The following is a 22,209-nucleotide window of genomic DNA, read 5'->3' as shown; positions in this document are numbered from 1 at the left end:
ACAGAGGATTTGTTCCTGCTTAGTAAGGAAAAATTGCTAGAAAAAATTTAAAAATAAGTCTTATTTAACGTGCTTTGAGCTACATGAAATGTGTTGTAAAGTCAAGAGAAGTGTCTAATATTCTTTGGGTTAAAAATTTATGCATCATCCTGAACCTTAAAAGCTTGTGAGTGGTCATCTAAGATACTTCACTGGTCTCACCCCGTCTGGAGCAAGGGAGAATGAAGAAAACCAAACACATAAGAGAAAGATTAGTCCAAAAGACTAATGGACCACAAGTACTACAGCCTCCACCAGACTGAGTCCAGCACAACCAGATAGTGCCCAGCTACCACCACCAATTGCTCTGACAGGGATCATAATAGAGGGTCCTGGACAGAGCTGGAGAAAAATGTGGAACAAAATTCTAACTCACACACACACAAAAAAGGACCAGGCTTGCTGGTCTGACAGAGATTGGAGAAAATTTGAGAGTATGGCCACCAGACACCCTTTTAGTTCAGTAATGAAGTCATTTCTGAGATTTGTTCTTCAGCCAAAGATTAGACAGGCCCATAAAACAAAATGAGACTAAAGGGGCACAGCAGCCCAGGGGCAAGGAAGAGAAGGCAGGAGGGGACAGAAAATCTGGTAATAGGGAACCCAGGGTGGAGAAGAGGAGAGTGTTGACATGTTCTAGGGTTGGCAGCCAATGTCACAAAACAATATGTGTACCAATTGTTTAATAAGAAGCTAGTTTGTTCTGTAAACTTTCATCTAAACTACAATAATAATAATAAAAAAAATTTACACGTCAGTGTTTCCTCTCATGTTTTACCTGATATTAGACAACAAGAACATAAAATTATGTCATAATGTAGTTATTTTAACAAACTGCTAACTTGGTTACAACCTTATTTCTTTTGAATACAGTATCATCAAAGACAATGGTTTTAACTGGAAATTCATATCATTTACCCATGAAGTTTTTTATTACTATTCAGATGTTTAAAAAAAAAAAAAAGATGTTTAGAGACTTGATAATCTTGGTATATTTTTGGTATATCCTGACTATATGGTATTATGTCTCAAGGTTATTATATGTTATATCTGAAGTTCTTTGAAAATAAGGTTAATCACTATGTTTAAAGATATTTTTATCTAAAGTTTTTTTTTTTGAATTGACTTTATTTGGCTTTCCAGTACTTTAGTAATTAATTTCCATCAGGTCTTTCACTTTTAAGAATTATTATTAGTAATAAGGTAACCATGGCCATTTTTGAGTTTTGTTATCTACAGATAGTTTAGACTTTGCTGATTTCCTGAAAGTGCTTGACCAGAGTATTTCAACAAAAAATGGACGACTATATCAGACTTATGAAAAGGATTATGATGGTTTGAATGTGGATACAACTAAACTGAATGAAGATTTCCAAAAGCTGATGAGTTCACAAACTGCTACTGATCCAGAATCACACAGAACAAAAATTAGCCACATAGGACTGAGTAGACTAAAAGATTACCATGGGTTTTACGTGGGAAATATTGGTGATGTTTTAATGTTCTATTTTCTCTATTTCTCTTATTTTCTTCTCCTTTCTCCTAAACTATTTACAAAAGAGTTTATTTTTTCCCTGTAGACTGGACTGGTTATTCCTATGTCTTAAATATAATCAATCAACCAAAAGGGAAAATAAGAACTACGAGAGGAATGTAAAATTGATACCAGAAAACAAACCTTAAAAAGATTAAAAGAATTAGGAGATGAGAAAAACCCTTACCACAGGATATTCTGTAGCTAACCCAGTGCCGTCAAGTCAATTCTTAGTATAGTGCTATTAGTTATGGGACAGATTCTTACATTAAAAGGAATAATCAGACTTTAAATGGGTTTAAATAATGTAACTGTCGAATTAGATGTTTCTGTTGATAAACTTAGCAAAGTTGTTAAGACCATAACTAGAGAAGTATCTGAAGTTCAAGCTGTGACTTTACAAAACAAATATCCTGTTAGTCTCCCAGGGAGAAATTTGTGCCTTAATAGATGAAGGATGCTGTGCTTATATTAATACACAATCTGAATTTTTACAGGATGTAGTTGCTGCTGAGCCCGTAAAAAGCAGTTACCGATGCAGCTTATATATAAATAAACACCTCTTGGGATTTGTTTTCTTGGTTCAAAGACCTAGGGTCATAGTTTTGTGGGTCATTTCAGTCAATTGGCTTAACATTGTTCTTAATTTTCTGTTTCTGCCTCTTAGTTTGCTCTGTAGTGCCTGGATCCTAATAGGTTAAAATGACCATCCTAAGTGCAACAGTTGGTCTCTGCTTAATCAGAGTAACAGAAGAAAGGAGCACCAGGCACAGAAGGAACTAGACTCCATGTGCGGTTGCCTCCATTAACAACTATCTCCTTTGCCACAAGGCCAGAAGAATCGAATGGTGTCTGGCTACCATTATTCAATGTTTTTGATCAAAGATTCTATAGCAGAATCCTGATCAAATGGGGGGAACTGAGAAATTGTTTTAAGTTTCCAGGAACCCAGATTTCTGGTGTTGATGCAATTGGGGTGACCCACCCAGGCCATTTGTCCTTAGGTGTCCTTTTGAGCCTTCAGAATGAAGAAACTGGTAATGTCACCTTTAAGTCAAACAGTAGTCTTCCTAATTAGTAAGATCATTTTTGCCTTAGGTATTGTGCTCTTTTGATGAGTTTAGTCACCTTTGGGAAATAGAAACTCCAGTGTCCAGCTGGAAGGTGTGTCTAGGATAAATTGTTATTATATAAACACTGTTCTGGCCCTATTTCCATGGCAATGCCAATAAGATGTGGTATAAGAATTTTGGAAGTTCCTTTCATCTTCAAAACATCTTTGACTTCCTAGTTGAAATGTTACTCTGATTTGCAAATCATATATTCAATAAACTTCAATTTCTCTCTCTCTCTCTACATACATATATATTCCATTTATAGAATATACGTGTATGTGTATATATATAGAAATTGATTGACATTTATAGTATATATATTACTGATGTCCAGGTGAGTATAGCAAATTTCAGTGGCTCCATTAATGTTCACTCAGTTAAAACAAACTTCAAGCCCATAAGTCTCCATTGTGTCACAGTAAGGGCTTGCTTGCTATTAAGACCTCATCAAATACAGTATAGGATCAACTCCTATAAACTCTAATTCACTGCATGTACTGAAGAAACTCTAACTCACTATACGTAGCTAGTTCAAGCTCTATCATGTCCCCTGTCCCAACTAGGTATATAGTCCAGAAAAGATTCCAATTTTCTAACATTATATAAGACCTTTTAACTAATTATAAATTAAGATGCAATTTTTAGTTCTAAATATATATCTCAAGATATGAGGTTTATCAACCTGACAAGGACTCCAGGGGATGGTGCACAATTTCTCTTAACATGGTCTCTAGAAGCTGGTAGAAAATGATAGCCCATGTGAGTGAAGGTGATATTAATGAATTGCCATTGCAGATGATGGAGGAAGGGTCTAAAAGGTCAGTAAAAATGAACTTGCTCAAGCGACTACATTATGAGAAGCCAAAAGACCCACCAGAGGGCTGTCTTCTGCAAGAAGGCTCAGAGGCCACATGCCAACTAAGTGTTCAGTGATGTTTCTTCTCTGCGGGCCTGTGCTGAAAGTAGGAGAGATGGTCAAAAAATCTGAGTCATTGATAGCAGTGAGAATGATGTGGTCTGAAGTTACAGAAGCCACATACTGTGCTTAAGTGCCAGAAGAGGCGGGCAGGAGGTGAAGCCTCAAGGATCCTAAAGGTTGCCAAGGACAGAGTAGTAGTCATCCTTTGAAGCAAAGCCAAAAGTTGGTTTTTGAAAACAAATACTAACATTAAGGAAAAAAATAACTTGGCTAGATTTAACAAGGGAAGGAATCAAAGAAAAAAAGCAAAGATATCAATATTAGACATGAAATAGGAAATAAGTAGAGATGCTACAAAACTGAAAGGTAGTAAAAGGAAATAATATAAATGATTTTATGCCAATAATTTTGGATATTGGAATTTCTAGTAAAATATAACTTACTAATTTTGAATCTAAAAGAAATGGGGCCTGGCAATCTGCATCCATAAGAATTACAGCCAATTTGACTCTTGGAACACTTGGAGTCTTTCCAAAGGAACCCATCAACAATACAACAAAAATAACAACAATAAAAAGAAATGAAAGACCCGAGAAATGATACAATTATTTAAGGAATTGAGTACTTCAAAACAAAAGAAAGCAAAACAAAAAACATTGCCATCACATGGATTCCAACTCAGGTGACCTTATACAGTCAGCACTCCACATTCACTTGTTCCACATCCATGGATTCAACCAACTGCAGATGGAAAATATTCAGGGAAATAAGGAACAGACTTTTTTTTCTTATCATTATTCCCTAAACAATACAGTATAACAACTATTTACATAGCATTTACATTGCGTTAGGTATTAGAAGTAATCTAGAGATGATTTAAAGTATCGGAAGTATGTGCATAGATTATATGCAAATACTATACCATTTATATAAGGAACTTGAGTATCCACGGGTTTTGGTATCCCTGGGGGGAAGGGAGGGTCCTGCAACCAATTCCTGGAGGATACTGAGGGACAGATGGGCTCACATAATTTAAATCCAGGTAGCTTCCTCACTGAGTTTTACCAAACACCCAATAAAGAAATAATTTCAATCTTACAAATATATTTTCAGGGACTAGAAAACAGAGAATCTCCATCTCATTGGAAGATCAGTGAGTACCTCGTAATCTATCTCATTAACCACATGGAGAATTCCTAAGCACAATACTGACACACTGAAATGAGTCTGAATTAAAGATCAAGGTGGGTTCTTCCCACGAATAGACACAGAAGGATGATTTAATATTATTCTGTCTTTAAAGACTTTGATGCCGTTGAATATATTACTAGATGAAGAAAGAGAACAATATGATCATTACTTAATCACTAGGTACAGAAGAAGTATCTATCAAAATCCAATACCCACTTATGATATTTTAAAAATATTAAAAAATTAGAAATATGAGGGAGGTTTCTTAACAGAATATAGGATCATTACAAAAAAATTACAATCAGCATTACAATTAATAGCTGAAACTTTGATAGTGTTACTTCTGGGTTCAGTGACAAAGAATGTATGATTTACTGTCACCACTTCTATTCAACACTGTATTGGCTGACTGACCCAGTAAAGTATGGAAGAAAAAGCAGGGGTGGGGGGAGATGAGGATTAGAAACAAAGAAATACACAAATGATATAATTGTGTATTTAGAACACCATGAAAATTTATAGGTAATTTATTATGATCTATTTCTGAGTCTAGAATAGTTGCTGACTTTAAAATCAATACGTGACAATAGGAGATAAAATGTTAAAATTATCTATTTACATAAGAATCAAAATGTATTTTGTACTTAGGAATATATTTCACAAAAACTGTGCAAGAAAACTATAAAACTATAGAGAAATGTTTAAAAAGAAAGACCTAAAATATTGAAGAGTTAAAATTAGTTCAAGAATTGGACAACTAATAAAATGACAAGTCTCAACATATTTATTTATATGTTCTATGCAATCCCAAAGAAAAATTTATTCGTTGCCTCATGCCATAAACTAATCATAAAACCTTTTCAAATTGCACAGTGTGAAGAAGAGATGTGACGCTTGTGAAAAAGAACATAGGGGACATATTGCACTGCATATATACCATCATAAAAAAAAAAAATTAAGACAGTGTGGTATTGGCTTTCGTTGTTAGTTGTCATCGAGTTGGTGCCTAGTCATGCAACCTTATGTTGCCCAGTCCTGTGCCATCTTCATGATCATTGGTATTTTTAAGTCCATTATTGTGACTATTGTGTCAATCCATCTCATCAAGGGTTTCTCTTGTTTTGGTGACCTCTATTTTTCCAAACATGATGCCATTTTCTAGCGGTTAGTCTTTCCTGATGACATGTCCAAAGTAAGTGAGCTAAAGTCTCATTTCTAAGGAGCGTTCTGGCTTTATTTCTTCTAAGACTGATTTGTTCATACATCTGTCAGTCCATGGTATGCTCACTGTTCTTCACCACCACCACAATTCAAATGCATCAATTCTTCTGTTTTCCTTTTTCATTGTTCAGATTTCACGTTCATATAAGGGAATTTAAAAGACCATGGCTTGAGACACGTGCACTTTAGTCATCAAAGTGATAAAAAGTTAAATATAAGAGAATGGAAAATCCAGAAAGACCAGTGTACTTAGATATGCAACTGATATACTGCAGATCAGTATAGGAAAGAGAAGGGCTTTAAAATACGTGGTGAAGGTATAATTCTTTACCCATATGGAAATTTTTTTTTTTTTTTGTCCCTTATCTAATGCCATATCCCCCGCAAAATACCAAGTGGATTACAATCTAAAATGAACTTTTTTTTAGAAAATAATATTAAAAGATATCTTCATGACCTTAACATAATAGATTCATCCAACCACAGATTGGGTTTTTTTTTTTTAATTTTAATATGTCACAAAAGAATTAGCTCTAAAAAAAGATCAACTATGTGAAATTAAACCCTGTGAAAATTTAGAACTACAGCTAATCAGACTACATCATGTATTTATATTTATATATTTATATACAGAAAACATAAAAGTCACATAGGAAGATAAAGTATTTGGGACACACATAGCCATGAATGACTTGTTGTTGTATTAATTCAGGTAAAGATAGTTACCAATACAGGCAGGAAAAAAAAAAAAAAAAACACAAAATCTCAGTGATGTAACACAATAAAATTTCTCCTTCACATAAAGTCCAATTAGTGGTCAAGGCAGCAGTGGAGTAAGCTCTATTCCATGCAATCATTTAGGGATATAGACTGATGTGGAGTTTCCGGCATTTTTAACACTTGAGTCTCAGTGTCCACCTTGTCATCAATACACATCAGGAGATGAAGAAAAGAGAGAACAGGGAGAAACATGCTGGAGTTTCTACAAGCCAGATCTGGAAATGGTACACATCACTTCAGCCCACGTTCCAGTGGACAGAGTTCATTCCAGGTACATCCTACAGTACAAGTGGCTGGGGAATGGGTTCTAGCACTGTATCCAGGAAAGAATAGAAATGACTTGGTGAAAAACTGGCCAGTCTCTGCCTCAGCCCAACCTTTTGGCATCTAGTGCATTCAGTCATCTAGTACTGCTATAACAGAAATACCACAAGTGGTTGGCTTTAACAAAGAGAAATTTATTGTCTCACAGTCTAGTAGGTTAAAATCCAAATTCAGGGTGTCAACTCCAGGGGAAGACTTTCTCTCTATTGTCTCTGGAGGAAGATTCCTTGTCACCAATCTTCCCTTGATCTAGGAGCTTCTCAGGAGCAGGGACCCCAGGTCCAGAGGACACCTCTGCTCCTGGTGCTACTTTCTTGGTGGTATGAAGTCCCCCACTCTCTGCTTGCTTTACTTTCCTTTTATCTCTTGAGAGATAAAAGGTAGTGCAGACCACACCCCAAGGAAACTCCCTCTACATTGGATCAGGGATGTGACCTTGTAAGGGTGTTACAATCCCACCCTAATCCTCTTTAACATAAAATTAAATCACAAAATGGAAGACAACCACAGAATACTGGGAATCATGGCCTAACCAAGTTGCTACACACATTTTTGGGGGGATATAATTAAATCCATGACAGTATCTATTTCATTCTTCCTCCCAGACATAACCCACACTTACTTTCTAACTAAGGATTATCCTCTGAAGTCCCATGCAGTTAGTGCATGTAGGTTGAGGGTCAGAATCTCCTGATGAATATGCAGTTCTCTCTTTCAGGCCTGGATCTGTCTCTTTTTGGTCCTGAACACTATCAATTATATATTTAAAAAAAAAACAAAAAACAGTTTGAGATTGATAGTGAGGAAAAGGTGCTTCTTGCAGGCTGTACAGCTTTCATAGCCTGTATCCTGCACATGCTGATTTGGGACAAGTTTGTGGGTCTAAGGATTTTTTAAGGCTCCAACAACTATGTTTTTATTTTTTGTTCATGCATCTAGTTTATCTATCAAATTTCCTCTAATTCTTATTTGCTTGTAGTTAATTAATTCCATGTGCCAATATGCATACACAGTGTTCATCCCTGAATATATTTCTGAAGTCTCATTTATTTCTTTACTTCCTCTCTGTCTTGACTTTCTCCCTCAAAGACTATAGTAAGCCATGTGAACTAATAGATGGAAAGGCCATGTCCTTAATTTGAGTGTTGCCACAGAACTGAGTCTTAATCCATTTTTATCACTCATAACATTCCTCAGTCTTATTGATTACTGTTTAAGGTATAAAAGAAGTCATCTATTCTGGCTCTTAAAGTCTCAACTTTTATCGAGGGGTACCAACTCATTGGTAAATGAAAATTTGTCATTATTGGAAAGTCTTCAAGATCGCAATCTGTCATGTCTTTAAAAAGCAGAGAATAAAATAAAGGAGCCTTAAATACATTTGATTAATAAAGCCTTTTTTCTTTTATGGACTCAAGCTAAATTGATCTACTGGCATTGCTGAGAATGCAGAAGTGCCCTTGGATCAATATGAAATGACTTTAATCTGAAGTGAACATCGAAAAGTCACTAACAGTAAGATCAATTGCATCTCCTGCTTTCTTGGACAACATTCTTTTTCCTCTGGTATTCAACAATTTTAAAATCACATCTGTCTCAGTTATCTAGTGCTTTTATAACAGAAATACCACAAGTGGATGACTTTAACAAACAAAATTATTCTCTCACAGTCTAGGAGGCTAAAAGTCCAAATTCAAGGAGCCAGCTTCAGAGGAAGGCTTTCTGTCTGTGTCAGCTCTAAGGGAAGATCCTTGTCATCAATCTTCTCTTGGTCTAGGAACTTCTCAGTGCAGGGACCCCAGGTCCAAAGGACATGTTCCACTCTAGATTCTCCTTTTTTGTTGGTATGAGGCCCCTCTACTCTCTGCTTGCTTCTCTCTGTTGTACTGCAAAAAAGATTGACTCAAGATACGATTTAATCCTATAGATTGTACCCTGCCTCATTAATATAACTGCCTCTTATCCTGCCGCATTAACATCATAGAGGTTAGGATTTACAACACATAGGATAATTAACATCAGATCACAAAATGAAGTACAACTACACAATGCTGGAAATCATGGCCTAGCTAAGTTGACACACATTTTGGGGGGACACAATTCAATTTGTAAATTCTACCCTGTGGCCCACAAAAACTTATATCCTTGTCACACGTAAAACAAATCCACTAGATCATATCATCCCAAAAGTCTTAAATGAACTCCAAGTCCAAAATCTCTTCTGCAAAATTTTTCTTCATCTGTGAAATCTAGAACACAAGTTGTTTGCTTCCAAAGTACAATGTTGGAACAGGCACAAGGTACACATTTCCATTATAAATGGGAGAAATTGGAGGGAAAGAAAAGATAGCAGGCATCAAGCAAGTCTAAAGCCCAGTGGAACAACATACATTAGCTCTCAATGCTTGAAAATAATCCTCTGTTCTCTGAGACCCTCTAGGCAATAGACCTGCCTTCCAGATTCTGGGTGTTTTGACCATTCTCTCTGGACTCTAGGTAGAGGCCTCTTGGCCCTGAGCTTCAGTTCCACCTTCCAGGCCCACTGGAATGGCAACTCTTCATCCTTGACTTTGGCAGGCCCATTCTCCTAGCCCATCTAAGTGATGACCTCATCCTCTCAGTCTTGGCAGGCCCCTTTCTTCTGCTTCTTGGGCATGGCAGTCCCACCCCTTCAGCTTTTGGCGGTGGACCTGGCCCCATCTCCCTGGCACTCATGAATGGCAGCCACATACTCCAGATCTGAGCTGGTAAAGATCTGACTATTTCAAACCGAGGAGGCTTTGACCACACCCTTTGAGATCTAGCAGGCCACGGTTCTACCCTTTGACACCCAAGAGTTGTGACCCCACCCTTTGAGACTGAGGCAGCTGTGATTCCCATGCTCCTTGTCTCTACAGCTTCTACTTTCTCATTCCTTGGTCTCTGGTCTTGAAGGTGCTCAGCTCTCTCGATCTATGGGTCAGCAAGCCTACCTCTGCTGACAAGAGTCTGGAGGCACTCCACTCTGCCAGGAAGTCTCCCACCTGAAGGCACTCAACTCTCTCACTCCATGGGTTGGCTACCATGCAGTTGCATGCTGGTGTCCTAGTTCTACTGCCACCATTTCTTTGTTACTTCATCTCTGTGCCGTCTCCAGTGTTACAGCTCCCCTCTCTTTGTTCTAAGCCCTCACTAGAATTGCCTTTGACGTCCATTACTCCACTAACAATCTTTTCAAGGTAATCTAGGGTTTTACTGTTAAACCAGATCCGCTGCCTTTGAGTTGATTCTGACTCATAGCGACTCTATAGAACAGAGTTGAACTGCCCCATAGAGTTTCCATGTTTTAGGTATCTGTTAGAGCAGCAGCCCTACTCTTCTGGTACCAAATTTCTCTCTTAGTTATCTAGTGCTGCTGTAGCAGAAATATCACAAGTAGATGATTTTAACAAACAGAAGTTTATTATCTCACAGTTTAGAAGGCTAGACTCCAAAGCAGTTTGCCAGTTTCAGGAGAAGGCTTTCTCTTTCTCTCTCATCTTTGGAGGAATGCCCTCGCTATCAATCTTCCCCTGGTCTGGGAGGTTCTCAGCCCAAGGACCCCAGGTCCAAAGGCTGTGCTCCACTGCCTACTCTTCTTTCTTGGTGGTATGCAATCCCTGTCCTCTGTTCCCATTTCTCTCTTTTATATCTCAAAAGAGATTGACTCAAGAACCAACTTAATCCCGTAGATTTCATCCTGCCTCATTAACGCAATTGCTTCTAACGCTGCCTCATTAACATCATAGAGGTTAGGATTTTGCAACACATAGGATAATTACATCAGATCATAAAATGGAGGACAACTGCACAATACTGGAAATCATGGCCTAGCCAAGTTGATAAACATTTGGAAGGACACAATTCAATCCATAACAACATCTCTTTTAGATGGCAGTTCTATCATTATCTCAACCGAGAATGTGACTTGATAACATTTCATTTATCAGTTAACCCCCCCATTAATGACAACCTTGGCACAGTACAACAAAGAAGTGCTTTGAAGTTGAAATTCTGAATACAGTAAAACCTGGGAAAGCCAGAAACCTGTGTAAGGCGAAAAACTGTCAGAGAAAGAAAACTCAAGTATTTTCCACTAGTAGAGATCTATAGAAAAGTGGTCAGACTGCACCCTGTCAAAGGTGGAAAACTTGCAAGCCCTGGAAAAACAAGGCAGTCTAGTCAAGTTCTGGCTCTCACAGGTTTCATTGTAATTTTCAGTGTGGCATATGCTTAGAAACAGTGTAGATATGTTTGCTATTACAGAATACTATTCATCTACAGAAGCAATTTCTGCTTTTGTCATTTGATTTTGTGGCCATGATCTCAGCTCCGTGGAAAATGTTTTATGGTTTACGAATTGATGCTAATTTAAAATGAGCGATAATTCACTTGGTGTGAAGGAATTTCAGAAAAATCCAAGTAGTCTTCGAGCAAAAAAAAAAATAATGGGATTTACCAAACTAGAATTGGACACCTCTGAACACATCAGTGTTCTTTCCATTAATTTGAAATAAATTTGCATTTTTCTTAATTCAGCCTATTACATATTAAAATTCCAAATAAGGTATACTTTTGACTTTCTCTTTATGAATTTCCCATCTTTTTTATTATAAAAAGTGAATGTATATACTAATATTTCAAATAATTTCATATTCAAATGTACAATCTTGTTCTCCGAAACAAAATTTCAAAATCAACTTTACTCACAGTAAACCAAAAAAAAAAAAAAACAAAAACCTGTTGCCATCAACTCAGTTCCGACTCATAGCGACCCTATAGGACAGAGTAGAACTGCCCCATATGGTTTCCAAGGAGCAGCTGGTGGATTCAAACTGCCAACCTTTTGGTTAGCAGCCCAGACCTTAACCACTAGTACTATATAGCAAATGCTTTAAAAAAATTCTAATTTTACTTTTCACACACATTGGGGAAGAGACAATTAGTCACTATTTAATTAAAAAAAAAATTACAGCCTGAGCAGTTATTTGATATGTTCAAGGTTACACTGCTAAAAATTTAAAGCGAAGTGCATGCTCATTTTACTTTCACACCATAGCCCTTGCAAAAGTGTTACGTCTTGTAAGTGTTTCTGGTTTGGTTCAAAACTATGTGTAGACTCATTCAGACTCTTAAACATATTACCTGGTTGCTCTCTTCTGTGAACCACATCTTGTTTGATGTTATCCTTAACTCCTTTTTCAACCCCAATTCCACTCACCTCAACTTGCTTCTTTAGAGTTAAAAGAGGAATGATGATAATGTCTGTTTCACAGGATTTCTATCATGATAAATTAATATCATTTATCCATCGATCAGAGCCCTGGTGGCATAGTGGTTAAGAGTTTGGCTGCTAACCAAAAGGACAGTAGTTCAAATCCACCAGCTGCTCCGTGGAAACCTTATGGGGCAGTTCTCCTCTGTTCTATAGGGCAGCTATGAGTCGGAATTGACTCAACGGCAAAATTTTTTTTTTTGATTGGTATCCATCTATAGTTCTATATCTATTTATATATAAAATGCTTAGCAAATTCTGGATGCTCAAAATATTCTTTGTCCTTTTACATGGAATCTTCTTTTACCCTGCTCTACTTGTCAAAGTCATATTCATCCTTCAAGTTGTTAAGGTCCATGGCATCTTCCTAGACCATCCCATTCTATGTGCTCTATCTCTGTTTCCTCTAATTCCTTTTTTCTAACTATATCACTCATTAGACATTTAGTAACACTGTTTTAAAAGTTAGTTATATTTTTATTTAAATGTTTGGTTTACCTGACTAGGTAATAAATTATTCAAATTAGGCCTTTATGAAATTTCCAAAATATCTGGTGGAGGGCTTTGTAAAGAATGAGTGCAAAAAAATATTAGCCAATAATTATGGCCCATAATTTGTTAGGGTGTTCAGGTAGACTAAGAGAAAATAAACATATGTGCTTAGCTTAAGAAAATGATGGAATCTTACTATACATGTATGGAGTGCTGGGGCCCTAGTGGTTAAGAGCTACACCTGCTTACCAAAAGGTCGGCAGTTGGAATCCACCAGCCACTCTCTGGAAACCCTATGGGACAATTCTACACTATTGTAGGGTCACTGTGAGTTGTAATCAACTCAACAGCAACTGGTTTGTTTTTTGGTTTGGTTACTATATATACATGCAAAAACTAATTTCACTCAATTGCACACATGAAAAATGTTGATATGGCAAATGAATTGTTAAATACACATTTTCAAAAAAAACTATTGGTAGATACTCAACAAAATTTTATCAATGTCAAAGCTAGGTGTAATTACTTTTGATTTTCCTGTTTTTTCTAAGTTCTAAAAATTATAATATTTCATTTTTCAATCTGTTTTTATGTCATCAATTAGAATAGCAATACATACATGAAGAAGGAGAAAAGAAAAAAAAAGGAGGCAAAGGAAATCTGAAGAGACTTGGAGTATAATTTAATTTTGGATTATGTGAAAGTAAAAAAAATGAATTAAGGAAAATACTGTATATGAGCAAAGTTTAACAGTTTAGTTAATTTTGAAATTACAACTAAAAAGTACATGAATAGTCTGAGTAAATGACATTTCTATTTGTTTCCTACAGATGCTAGGAAGAAGTTAGGCTTAGTTTTCATTGGCTCCATTTATGTCATTCTTGAGGGAGGTCAGGGCAGTTAGTCACTGACTGACTCGGGCTGGGGTTTAAGGGAAGGTTATTTCTTTCTCCAGGTGTTCTTGTCTTCCTAATATTTTAGCATGATCACATTTGGCATTTATGCCTCAGTAACAGAAATTTTCTACTAAATGTAACAGTCTCAGAAGGTATTTACCTATACCCTTATCAAGTGGAATTGTAAATAAGTTTTTATTTCTTAATTAATTAAACTGAGGAGAGTTAGATATTGTAGGAACATGTGTATTAAGGAAGACACTAAAAGAGACGATAAAAGGGCAAAGGGAAGGAATGTGGAACCTACTGAATCTGCTTAATGGAGAATTTTTATAGGCCTGTAATTTGGGTCCATTTTGTATATATGTTCTAAGTCTCTAATACTTTGTCTTGTAAATATCCTCTACTCCCCTTTCTCCATGTTGTTCCTCTTTTTCTTCAGTCATAATTCATTTGTTCATTTACTTACTAACTGTAATAATCTACTGTTACATAACAAATTACTGCCAAAATTAGTTGGTTAAAACAACACACAATTATTATCCCAGAGTTTCTATGGGTCAGGAGTCTGGGTGTGGCTTAGCTGGTTCCTCTGCTTCATGGTCTCTCATAAGGCTGTAATCAAGCTGGCGGCAGGGCTAGGGTCTCATCAAAAGCCCTGGTCTATTTCCAAGTCCACTCAGTGGTTGTGGGCAGCATTTATTTCCTCATGGGCTTTTGGTCTGTCTGCTCTCAGTTCCTTGCAACACGGGCCCCTCCTACATGTCAGCTTACTTCATCAAACCTTGCAAGCCAAGAAAGCAATAGAGAGAGTCTGCTAGCAAAACGGAATGCAAAAGTTTTTTTGTAAACTAAGCACAAATACGGTACCCCCTCACCTTTGCAGTATTCTGTTGGTTAGAAGCAGGCTACTCAAGGGGAGGAGATTACACAGGGCATGAATATCAGGAGGTGGGGACTATCTACGACACTTAATCATTTATTTATTTTCTTTTTCATTCATTCGCCAAACATTTTGGGACCTTTATAATAATGTGAAACATAGTGTACCTTTTTTTTGTTTTGTTTTGAGAGTTTGTAAAGATATTTCAGAGATATTTAAATTATGGAGCAGAACAAAACCCTGTTGCTCCAATTGAGGAGAACAAATGAGTTTTTAAAATACTCTACAGGCTATAATTAACTGTTTGAAAATTTCCAGTTAACAGATTTCTTTGGCAATTTAATTGCTGTTTAAATTCAGTTTATTATGTGCAAGTATGTCTAGAAACCATTGGCTGACAATTGATGGACAATAACAATCCTGTTCACTTTTTTTTTTATTAACTTTTATTAAGCTTCAAGTGAACGTTTACAAATCCAATCAGTCTGTCACATATAAGTTTACATACATCTCACTCCCTACTCCCACTTGCTCTCCCCCTCTTGAGTCAGCCCTTTCAGTCTCTCCTTTCTTGACAATTTTGCCGGCTTCTCTCTCTCTCTATCCTCCCATCCCCCCTCCAGACAAGAGTTGCCAACACAATCTCAAGTGCCCACCTGATATAATTAGCTCACTCTTCATCAGCGTCTCTCTCCCACCCGCTGACCAGTCCCTTTCATGTCTGATGAGTTGTCTTCGGGGATGGTTCCTGTCTTGTGCCAACAGAAGGTCTGGGGACCATGGCTGCCGGGATTCCTCTAGTCTCAGTCAGACCATTAAGTTTGATCTTTTTATGAGAATTTGGGGTCTGTATCCCACTGATCTCCTGCTCCCTCGGGGATCCTCTGTTGTGCTCCCTGTCAGGGCAGTCATCGATTGTGGCCGGTCACCAACTAGTTCTTCTGGTCTCAGGATGATGTAGGTCTCTGGTTCATGTGGCCTTTTCTGTCTCTTGGGCTCTTAGTTGTCGTGTGGCCTTGGTGTTCTTCATTTTCCTTTGCTCCAGGTGGGTTGAGACCAATTGATGCATCTTAGATGGCCGCTTGTTAGCATTTAAGACCCCAGACACCAGATTTCAAAGTGGGATGCAGAATGATTTCATAATAGAATTATTTTGCCAATTGACTTAGAAGTCCCCGCAAACCATGTTCCCCAGACCCCCGCCCTTGCTCCGCTGACCTTTGAAGCATTCATTTTATCCCGGAAACTTCTTTGCTTTTGGTCCAGTCCAATTGAGCTGACCTTCCATGTATTGAGTGTTGTCTTTCCCTTCACCTAAAGCAGTTCCTATCTACTGATTAATCAATAAAAAACCCTCTCCCACCCTCCCTCCCTCCCCGCCTCGTAACCACAAAAGTATGTGTTCTTCTCAGGTTTACTATTTCACTCAGGATCTTATAATAGTGGTCTTATACAATATTTGTCCTTTTGCCTCTGACTCATTTCGCTCAACATGCCTTCCAGGTTCCTCCATGTTATGAAATGTTTCAGAGATTCGTCACTGTTCTTTATCGATGCGTAGTATTCCATTGTGTGAATATACCACAATTTATTTACCCATTCATCTGTTGATGGACACCTTGGTTGCTTCCAACTTTTTGCTATTGTAAACAGAGCTGCAATAAACATGGGTGTGCATATATCTGTTTGTGTGAAGGCTCTTGTATCTCTAGGGTATATTCCCAGGAGTGGGATTTCTGGGTTGTATGGTAGTTCTATTTTTAACTGTTTAAGATAACGCCAGATAGATTTCCAAAGTGGTTGTACCATTTGACATTCCCGCCAGCAGTGTATAAGAGTTCCAATCTCTCCGCAGCCTCTCCAACATTTATTATTTTGTGTTTTTTGGATTAATGCCAGCCTTGCTGGTGTGAGATGGAATCTCATCGTAGTTTTAATTTGCATTTCTCTAATGGCTAATGATCGTGAGCATTTTCTCATGTATCTGTTGGCTGCCTGAATATCTTCGTTAGTGAAATGTGTGTTCATATCCTTTGCCCACTTTTTGATTGGGTTGTTTGTCTTTTTGTGGTTGAGTTTTGACAGAATCATGTAGATTTTAGAGATCAGGCACTGGTTGGAGATGTCATAGCTGAAAATTCTTTCCCAGTCTGTAGGTGGTCTTTTTACTCTTTTGGTGAAGTCTTTAGATGAGCATAGGTGTTTGATTTTTAGGAGCTCCTGGTTATCTGGTTTCTCTTCATCATTTTTGGTAATGTTTTGTATTCTGTTAATGCCTTGTATTAGGGCTCCTAGTGTTGTCCCAATTTTTTCTTCCGTGATCTTTATCGTTTTAGTCTTTATGTTTAGGTCTTTGATCCACTTGGAGTTAGTTTTTGTGCATGGTGTAAGGTATGGGTCCTGTTTCATTTTTTTGCAAATGAATATCCAGTTATGCCAGCACCATTTGTTAAAAAGGCTTTCTTTTCCCCAATTAATTGACACTGGTCCTTTGTCAAATATCAGCTGCTCATACGTGGATGGATCTATGTCTGGGTTCTCAATTCTGTTCCATTGGTCTATGTGCCTGTTGTTGTACCAGTACCAGGCTGTTTTGACTACTGTAGCTGTATAATAGCTTCTGGAATCAGGTAAAGTGAGGCCTCCCACTTTCTTCTTCTTTTTCAGTAATGCTTTGCTTATCCGGGGCTTCTTTCCCTTCCATATGAAATTGGTGATTTGTTTCTCTATCCCCTTAAAATATGACATTGGAACTTGGATCGGAAGTGCGTTAAATGTATAGATGGCTTTTGGTAGAATAGACATTTTTACTATGTTAAGTCTTCCTATCCATGAGCAAGGTATGTTTTTCCACTTAAGTATGTCCTTTTGAATTTCTTGTAGTAGAGCTTTGTAGTTTTCTTTGTATAGGTCTTTTACATCCTTGGTAAGATTTATTCCTAAGTATCTTATCTTCTTGGGGGCTACTGTGAATGGTATTGATTTGGTTATTTCCTCTTCGGTGTTCTTTTTGTTGATGTAGAGGAATCCAAGTGATTTTTGTATGTTTATTTTATAACCTGAGACTCTGCCAAACTCTTCTATTAGTTTCAGTAGTTTTCTGGAGGATTCCTTAGGGTTTTCTGTGTATATGATCATGTCATCTGCAAATAGTTATAACTTTACTTCTTCCTTGCCAATCCGGATACCTTTTATTTCTTTGTCTAGCCTAATTGCCCTGACTAGGACTTCCAGCACGATGTTGAATAAGAGCGGTGATAAAGGGCATCCTTGTCTGGTTCCCGTTCTCAGGGGAAATGCTTTCAGGTTCTCTCCATTTAGAGTGATATTGGCTGTTGGCTTTGCATAGATGCCCTTTATTATGTTGAGGAATTTTCCTTCAATTCCTGTTTTGGTAAGAGTTTTTATCATGAATGGGTGTTGGACTTTGTCAAATGCCTTTTCTGCATCAATCGATAAGATCATGTGGTTTTTGTCTTTTGTTTTATTTATGTGATGGATTACATTAATGGTTTTTCTGATATTAAACCCGCCTTGCATACCTGGTATAAATCCCACTTGATCATGGTGGATTATTTTTTTGATGTGTTGTTGGATTCTATTGGCTAGAATTTTGTTGAGGATTTTTGCATCAATGTTCATGAGGGATATAGGTCTATAATTTTCTTTTTTTGTAATGTCTTTACCTGGTTTTGGTATCAGGGAGATGGTGGCTTCATAGAATGAGTTGGGTAGTATTCCGTCATTTTCTATGCTTTGGAATACCTTCAGTAGTAGTGGTGTTAACTCTTCTCTGAAAGTTTGGTAGAACTCTGCAGTGAAGCCGTCCGGGCCAGGGCTTTTTTTTGTTGGGAGTTTTTTGATTACCGCTTCAATCTCTTTTTTTGTTATGGGTTTATTTAGTTGTTCTACTTCTGAATGTGTTAGTTTAGGTAGGTAGTGTTTTTCCAGGAATTCATCTATTTCTTCTAGATTTTCAAATTTGTTAGAGTACAATTTTTCATAATAATCTGAAATGATTCTTTTAATTTCATTTGGTTCTGTTGTGATGTGGTCCTTCTCGGTTCTTATTCGGGTTGTTTCCTTTCCTGTATTTCTTTAGTCAGTCTATCCAATGGTTTATCAATTTTGTTAATTTTTTCAAAGAACCAGCTTTTGGCTTTGTTAATTCTTTCAATTGTTTTTCTGTTCTCTAATTCATTTAGTTCAGCTCTAATTTTTATTATTTGTTTTCTTCTGGTGCCTGATGGATTCTTTTGTTGCTCAGTTTCTATTTGTTTAAGTTGTAGGGACAGTTCTCTGATTTTGGCTCTTTCTTCTTTTTGTATGTGTGCATTTATTGATATAAATTGGCCTCTGAGCACTGCTTTTGCTGTGTACCAGAGGTTTTGGTAGGAAGTATTTTCATTCTAGTTGCTTTCTAAGAATTTCCTTATTCCCTCCTTGATGTCTTCTTTAACCCAGTCTTTTTTCAGGAGGGTATTGTTCATTTTCCAAGTATTTGATTTCTTTTCCCTAGTTTTTCTGTTATTGATCTCTAGTTTTATTGCCTTGTGGTCTGAGAAGATGCTTTGTAATATTTCGATGTTCTGGACTCTGCAAAGGTTTGTTTTATGACCTAATATGTGGTCTATTCTAGAGAATGTTCCATGTGCACTAGAAAAAAAAGTATATTTTGCAGTAGTTGGGTGGAGAGTTCTGTATAAGTCAATGAGGTCAAGTTGGTTGATTGTTGTAATTAGATCTTCCGTGTCTCTATTGAGCTTCTTACTGGATGTCCTGTCCTTCTCCGAAAGTGGTGTGTTGAAGTCTCCTACTATAATTGTGGAGGTATCTATCTCACTTTTCAATTCTGTTAAAATTTGATTTATGTATCTTGCAGCCCTGTCATTGGGTGCATAAATATTTAATATGGTTATGTCTTCCTGATCAATTGTCCCTTTTATCATTATATAGTGTCCTTCTTTATCCATTGTGGTGGATTTAAGTCTAAAGTCTATTTTGTCTGAAATTAATATTGCTACTCCTCTTCTTTTTTGCTTATTGTTTGCTTGATATATTTTTTTCCATCCTTTGAGTTTTAGTGTGTTTGTGTCTCTAAGTCTAAGGTGTGTCTCTTGTAGGCAGCATATAGATGGATCGTGTTTCTTTATCCAGTCTGTGACTCTCTGTCTCTTTATTGGTGCATTTAGTCCATTTACATTCAGGGTAATTATAGATAAATAAGTTTTTAGTGCTGTCATTTTGATGCCTTTTTATGTGTGTTGTTGACAATTTCATTTTTCCACATACTTTTTTGTGCTGAGGCGTTTTTCTTAGTAAGTTGTGAGATCCTCATTTTCATAGTATTTGACTTTATGTTAGTTGAGTCGTTACGTTTTTCTTGGCTTTTATCTTGAGTTATAGAGTTGTTATACCTTTTTGTGGATACCTTATTATTTACCCCTATTTTTCTTAGTAAAAACCTAACTTGTATTGTTCTATATAGCCTTGTATCACTCTCCATATGGCAGTTCAATGCCTCCTGTATTTAGTCCCTCTTTTTGATTATTGTGATCTTTTACCTATTGACTTCCATGATTCCCTTTTATGTGTATTTTTTTTTTTAATTAATCTTAATTTGTTTGTTTTTGTGATTTCCCTATTTGAGTTGATATCAGGACGTTCTGTTTTGTGACCTTGTGTTGTGCTGATATCTGATATTATTGGTTCTCTGACCAAACAATATCCTTTAGTATTCCTTGTAGCTTTGGTTTGGTTTTTGCAAATTCTCTAAACTTGTGTTTATCTGTAAATATCTTAATTTCGCCTTCATATTTCAGAGAGAGTTTTGCTGGATATATGATCCTTGGCTGGCAGTTTTTCTCCTTCAGTGTTCTGTATATGTCGTCCCATTCCCGTCTTGCCTGCATGGTTTCTGCTGAGTAGTCTGAACTGATTCTTATTGATTCTCCCTTGAAGGAAACCTTTCTTTTCTCCCTGGCTGCTTTTAAAATTTTCTGTTTATCTTTGGTTTTGGCGAGTTTGATGATAATATGTCTTGGTGTTTTTCTTTTTGGATCAATCTTAAATGGGGTTCGATGAGCATCTTGGATAGCTATCCTTTCGTCTTTCATGATGTCAGGGAAGTTTTGTGTCAGGAGTTCTTCAACTATTTTCTCTGTGTTTTCTGTCCCCCCTCCCTGTTCTGGGACTCCAATCACTCGCAAGTTATCCTTCTTGATAGAGTCCCACATGATTCTTAGGGTTTCTTCATTTTTTTTAATTCTTTTATCTGATTTTTTTTCAGCTATGTTGGTGTTGATTCCCTGGTCCTCCAGATGTCCCAGTCTGCATTCTAATTGCTCGAGTCTGCTCCTCTGACTTCCTATTGTGTTGTCTAATTCTGTAATTTTATTGTTAATCTTTTGGATTTCTACATACTGTCTCTCTATGGATTCTTGCAACTTATTAATTTTTCCACTATGTTCTTGAATAATCTTTTTGAGTTCTTCAACAGTTTTATCAGTGTGTTCCTTGGCTTTTTCTGCAGTTTGCCTTATTTCATTTGTGATGTCTTGAAGCATTCTGTAAATTAGTTTTTTATATTCTGTATCTGATAATTCCAGGATTGTATCTTCATTTGGGAAAGATTTTGATTCTTTTGTTTGGGTGCTTGGAGAAGCTGTCATGGTCTGCTTCTTTAAGTGGTTTGATATGGATTGTTGTCTCCGAGCCACCACTGGGAAACTAGTTTTTCCAGAAAATCAGCTAAAAAAAATGCAGTCAAATCCCTATCAGAGTTCTCCCTCTGGCTTAGGCTATTCGGATGTTAATGAAGCCGCCTGGGGAGGGTGGGGGAGGGAACAGAGAGATAGGAGAGTAGCACCTCAGAATATAGCCAGAGTTGCTTGTCTTGCTTGGAATGACTATTATATCTGAGATTCCCACGGGGCGCGTCGCCTATGTGTGCTGGCTGTGTGGAGATTGCCCCCGGGGGGTCTGGCCCACTGGAGTCAAGGTCAGATCCTCCGCTTCCAGCCCCACGCCCAGCGTCAAGGCTCCCCTACTGGGACGGTGCACTCTCGACTCCAAAATCAGTCACTGCCTCCCGGGGGCTTCTCATCCCTCCAGCCACGTTACTGTGCCGCCCCTGCGAACCAGTTGGGCCGCCTCCCGGGGTTAGTTCAGATGGGTAGAGCAGCTCCCCGTGCTTGTGCCGTGACCGAGTGTCCCGGTTGGGATGCTGTCCTCCCTGCTGCAATACCAGTTGCTGCCTCCCGGGGACTTCTCCTACCTGCTGCGTCCCACACCGCCCGCGCGACCCAACTGGGCCCCCTCTTGAGGTTAGTTCAGGGGGGTGGAGCAGCTCTCCATGTTTATGCCGTACCTGCGTCCAGTCCAAATCCCAGTGGGATGGTTCCCTGGCTGGGACGCTGCTCTCCCCGTTCCAAGACCAGTCACTGCCTCCCGGGGACTTCTTCTACCGGCTGCGTCCCACTCCGCCCACGGAACCGGCTGGTCTCCCTCCCGGGGTTAGTTC

Source organism: Loxodonta africana, chromosome 1 (genome assembly GCF_030014295.1).
Source record: "Loxodonta africana isolate mLoxAfr1 chromosome 1, mLoxAfr1.hap2, whole genome shotgun sequence".
NCBI classification, from domain to species: domain Eukaryota; kingdom Metazoa; phylum Chordata; class Mammalia; order Proboscidea; family Elephantidae; genus Loxodonta; species Loxodonta africana.
This window is presented reverse-complemented; position numbering follows the sequence as displayed.